Raw genomic sequence first — 5912 nt, forward strand, 5'->3', positions numbered from 1 at the left:
ATCTAAGCCCATTATGATTGCTAGTAGTCATCTAGGAACGTATAGTTTGAGAGATTGGCAGTTCTTATTTAAACACAATTTTTGTCTCTACTTCCAAGTTTACAGGATATTGTTTTTCCTTCTTATTGCTTACCTCTAACAATGTTTACTTCACTCTGCTACAGCTTTGCTATTTTGATTCTGCCTGTCTCAAGTTTTTATTCTTAGATTGTAAGCTTCAGGGCAAAGACTATCAACTTTTCATTTTCCACAGCGTTCGGTGCACTGTATTCCAGTGACAAAAAAAAAAAAAAAGAGAGAGAGATAGAAAGAAACGGAAGATGTAAACTAAATGAAAACTGAATTTCACCTTCCAAAGCATCACAAATCATTACTTTTTTACACATATGAAAAATAAAAAGTTTATTTTAATTTATTAATGTAAAAATAACAATATTTTGTTTACTGCTATCAATAAAGTAAAAGGTTATTTTTATTGAGAAAAACGAATCCATGCCCCATAAAGACAGTAGAAACACAGTGAGAGAAGGATCTCCAGAGACAGATTTTCTAACTGAAATTGGAGAGTATGTTTAACCAAAACAGATGGATGAAAAACTAAAAATAAAGAAAGGAAATAAAGATTTTCTTGCAAAGTGACTAGATCTGCGTAAGTTTATAATCTGTCATTCTTCCTCCTCTTAATAAATTGTACATATCCATTAGCAACTCATTGCAGTAAGACAGATTTAAACAACAGTGTGTTTTGCCACGCAGAATGTGTTGCTACTTTTATGATTCCAAAATGTACTGTGCCCTCAGAACTGCAAATGTTGTCATATTAAAGCAGTTGTCATTTGGATTTGCTGAAACAATAGCTTTTGCCAGAATTTGCTCTTTCTGGAAATGATTGCCTTTTAGGAGTTCTCACAAATAGATTTATTAGCTTTCACACTGAATAAACAACCAAGAGTTTGCTATGCAGATCAGCCCCAGAAGCTGTTATAGAGGATATATTTCCAACTTTTATGGCAACATCCCTTACTTTTATGTTCTACCCTCTCTTGAATTGATAAATTGAGTTTTGTTTAAAAAATACAAGAAAATGTAACAGAATGAAGCAGGACAATTTCTTTTGTTTTTTATAAACCTAACTCTTGGAGTTCTTTGATTTTAATGTATACAATATTTTACAGGAGCAGAAGTTTTTGTTATAATATTTCTAGAAATGGAGATTCAACAGGGATGGATTGAGGCAAATGTAGAAATTAGTAACAAACAAGAATTTAAACATCATTTAGGAATGTAGCTTCCCTGTAACTTCCTCTTCCCACTGGTTTTTGTTTGTTTTTCTTTTGAGGGTGTTGGTTGCTGTTCTTAAAAAGTAAGTAAGCATAAAAAATTTTATATTTTGGGAGAGCATGCTATTTTGTCAATGAAAATATTATTACATTTCATGTGGAATAAAAATGCACTTAAAATACAGAGAAAATGTTAGATACGTAGAGAAGAGAAGAGGAAATCAGTGAGAGAAAGAATGAAGTCTAGAGAAAGGAGAGATTTTTAGGATCATGGTAATTGATTTTCACTGTGAAAAGGAAAGGGATATTAACTCCAGTGATGATTACATTTCACACCAGGTAAAAATGCAGGTATTAATGAGTCACATTGTGATATTATATGTAAGTATGTTCCATACCTACACCTCTTCATGCTTCACACCTTTTTTCAGTAACTAGGAGGAGTCAGATTAACTCCATATGGGAGCACATGTGATACCTCCCCTTCATGTACTCTGTTGTCATAGCCGCCTGCTCCATGGCATAGCTCTGCTCTGAATTAGAAAGGCTTTTCATGACTAGATATTGATGGCCCTATTTCTGCATGTTTTATAGTTCTCTGCAATATATTTTCCTCACGGATAATGTAGCACACTCAAATAACTATTTTCCATATTTTTGGTTGAAAATGTTTCCATTAAAACAAAAAAAAAGCAGTCTCCTATTATTATGATCAGATTGGCAAAGTTGATTTTTTTAACATATTTTCTCTGATCTCTGTTTTTCCACACTCAAACATCACAACAATAGTCATTCTGAACTAAATGTTCATCATTCGAGAAGTCTCTGACGGGAGGATCTGCACAGAAAATGGGGAAATATGAAAACCCTTTTTAACCTGAATTATTTGGATCCAATCTTACAGGATTAAGAAAATTGTCTAAATAAAACAAATACAGCATTTGTAGTTAATATGCAGTCATTTTCTACAAGTAGTATGAAAACTATCCATGCCGTGGGTATCTGCCTTCACATTTTTTCTGAAAACATATGGGACTGATGAAATGAGGGGTATAAAGTTGAAGGAAGTGTTTTCACACTTCCTTTGACCTGAGGCACTCCCTTCTTCCGAAGTGTGAAATAGTAAATGGGTTAGTTCTACCCACTAGTAAACCAAGCATAAGGCAAAAATTTGATAAATTTATACTTTCTATATTTTTGAGCAAACTCTTTATAGTTTGCGGACATTTTCTGCATGTGTTTTAAAATACAATTTTTTTGTAGTTCATATTTCTTCAGGCTATGGAAGTCTAGGGTACAGTATAAATAATAGTTGACACTCATTTAGTAACTGTCATATAATAAATCCACTCTAAGCATTTTACGTTTATTAACACACTTAACTTTACAATAATCCTTGAGTTGGATACTTTCAAAATCTCCATTTTAGAGATGAGGAAACTGAGACACAGGGAGTTTGAGTAATTTATTCAAAATTCAAGGACTAGCAAATGACAAAGCCAATTTTGTCCACCTGTCCAGTGTGGTTAAGTCACATGGTTCAGCCAGGATGGACTTAAAATTGGAGATTACCAGACATGTGGGATCACCATCAACACCCCCATCCCCCAACACACACAAACATGCACACAGATACATTTGCTCTCACTCTGTTCTCTCGTTTATCTATCTCTCTGCCGTATCATAATAATTTGCTATCTTAATGTCTCACAATGGAGTCACTCATCTCCAGTAGCATTTTAAGTTCACAGTGAAGTTGTTTCCCTCCTCCATAAAACAATAAACAGACCTGTAATAGACCGAGTTGACAACACCTGCAGCTGCCTGGTACCATCCTAGACCTGAAATGAACCCACAGCCAGTGCAAGGTGGCTGAGATCATAACAGACCCATCTGGGAGGATCATAAAAGCAGCCAGGACCTGGCTGTGTTCGTGATGCCTTCAGAGGGTCTGCGCGTGAGAACTTCTGAGCCATAGCTTTGGTGTGTTAACCCCCTTTTATAACTGCCAGTGTATGTTGAATACGAGTTGCATGATTTGGTGCTGTGTAAAGGCCTCTCAATAAACTGCAAATTCACACATTGCTAATTGGCCACTGAGTCATTCTGAAACCTCCAGGGTTTGGAGTTGGCATATCAAGCCGTCAGGAACACAATTAACATAACACACACACACTCTCTCTATTTGTATGAGTTAATATGCTTGGTAATGCTTAACTTCTTCTAAATCTTAGACATGGGTTCAGATTTTTAAAATAAAGTGGCATGGAAAGGTAAGGAGTTGATGCAGGGATGGCAGATATTTGCATGATTTTGACTGATGGAGAATTGCACTTTTGAAATATATTAGCAGGTTCTAAGTACAAGTAATGCTGGTCAGAACCCAGGAGGCCAAAGACGACACAGAAATGAGCATGTGGGCATGCTACATACCCTTTCTAGCTGGCATGGGCCTTGGCACTGTGAGCTGTCAGGTCACTCCCATCACTTTGTTGGTTGTTCTCAGCCAGGATATCAGAAACATTTGCCTTTGTTTATACCAATAATTATTCAAAATTGCATATAACATACAATTTACTTTTCACCACACAAGGTACTTAAATCAGGAGTTCTAACATTAAAAAGAAAGAATGGTGTCACATGTCTGTAATTCCAGCTACTGAGGAGGCTGAGGGAGGGGGACCTCTTGAATCCAGGAGTTCGAGGCTTTAGTGATCTATGATCGGGCCACTGCACTGCGTGACAGAACAGGACACTGTCTCTAGAAGTAAAATAAAATAAAATAAAATAAAATAAAATAAAATAAAATAAAATAAAATAAAATAAAATAAAATAAAATAAAATAAAATAAAATAAAATAAAATGAATCAAGAGAGTTTATCAACCAAGAGGCTGGTAGGGAAGACAGAAACCCTACTATATTTTAAATGAAGGAATTTTACAGAGAGTTGGTTATATAGGTGCTGAATAAACTAAATGAGTAAAAAAGAAAATACTAAGGTGAGTCAGAGATAATAATTTCCAGGAGAATCTATCACCCTTAAATCTGGGGGAGTAAAGAGAAAAAGTTTAGATTATCATAATGCAGACTGTCGAAAGAGTGGTCTGCAGAGCTGGAGATCAGACCTCTAAGGAGGGAGTGTCAACCGATTGCTACTCATTCCAGGAAAGGTTTCCAGGACGCTGGTGCTGGAGAGCAGAAAGAATCTGGAGGCTAGAACTAACTGCTGGTGCTGGGGTGGACTGCTTTCGTTCAGGTGATGGTGACAAGAATAGAAAGCACACAGGAAAAAAAAAATCTTTTTTTCTTTTGTTTGCCTTATAGTTTATTTCTTGTGTTACCATCTATTGTCAGAATGTAATAAGAAGTCATTTGCAATGAGAAATGTTTGCAGAGCTTCAAACCCAGGATCGATCATAAAATAGATTAGCAGGGTAGACTTGATATAATGAGACACTAGCTTAATAACCAGGAAAATAGGCCAGTAGGTGTTAAATTTCATTATAACTCAGTTTTCTTATTCATGAGCTTTGGAATTTAACAGCATCCACCTGAAAGTGATATTATAAATATGTAATAAACATCTATATCCTTAGAGCAATAATGGTATATAGGAAGTGCCCAATAAATGTTAACTATTAAAGTAATTTTTATTGAGTTATCTAAAATACATGAAGATATGAGAGAGTTAAGAAAGAAAAAAAATTTTAACTGACACTGTAGAAAAGAAACAGATCAGTATTAAAATTCTAAGCAAACTCACAAAGAAACTTTAATCCGACAATGCCTATAGTGAGGTAATTAACCATCTTCCTACATGTGAGTATTCAGCCAAGACATCAGAAAAATCAAATGTATGAAATATGTTGAGCAGACATTTCTCTGGTATTATTAATTCCTGAAGGTTCTGTTAAACTCCAGGATGAATATTTACATGACATTCCTATTCGAGTGACAACTCACCAATTGTGCCTCTGATTATTTCTGTTAATTAAAGTTTGAATGTGGAACTGACACTATGTTTCATACATATTATATCATAGATAAGAATGTTATACATAATATAAACCCTGTTTTCAAATACTGCCAAGTTCTTGTTAGAAAAAATAACATTTCTTAATATTTTTCATTGAAGGTCGACTCCAGGATGATGGAGAAAAACAAAAGAAAACAGAACATTCCGGTTCACTATCATGCATATTTGGAATGAACATGTGGCTTACAAATATGAAAAGCCACAACTATAACAAATTAGTCAAGTGGTTTTACTAAACACATTAAGCCATATTTAAAATAAATGCTTTAAAATATTAAAAATAAAGTACTTATTTAGTGTCCCCAGTAAGCAGGGAAGGCAACTGATGTTTATTATGTCTTACATTTTATATAAACTATTGCATTTAATATGCATAACCACCTTATAAAATACGTGTTATTCCAATTTATAGATTAAAATTGGTAACTTACAGAATGCGAGAAAATTTTTACAATCTAACCATCTGACAAAGGGCTAATATCCAGAATCTACAAAGAACTTAAATTTACAAGAAAAAATCAAACAACTCCATCAAAAAGTGGGCAAAGGATATGAACAGACACTTCTCAAAAGAAGACATTTATGCAGCCAACAG

This window comes from Colobus angolensis, unplaced genomic scaffold (assembly GCF_000951035.1).
Source record: "Colobus angolensis palliatus isolate OR3802 unplaced genomic scaffold, Cang.pa_1.0 Scaffold5, whole genome shotgun sequence".
In the NCBI taxonomy this organism is placed as follows: Eukaryota; Metazoa; Chordata; class Mammalia; order Primates; family Cercopithecidae; genus Colobus; species Colobus angolensis.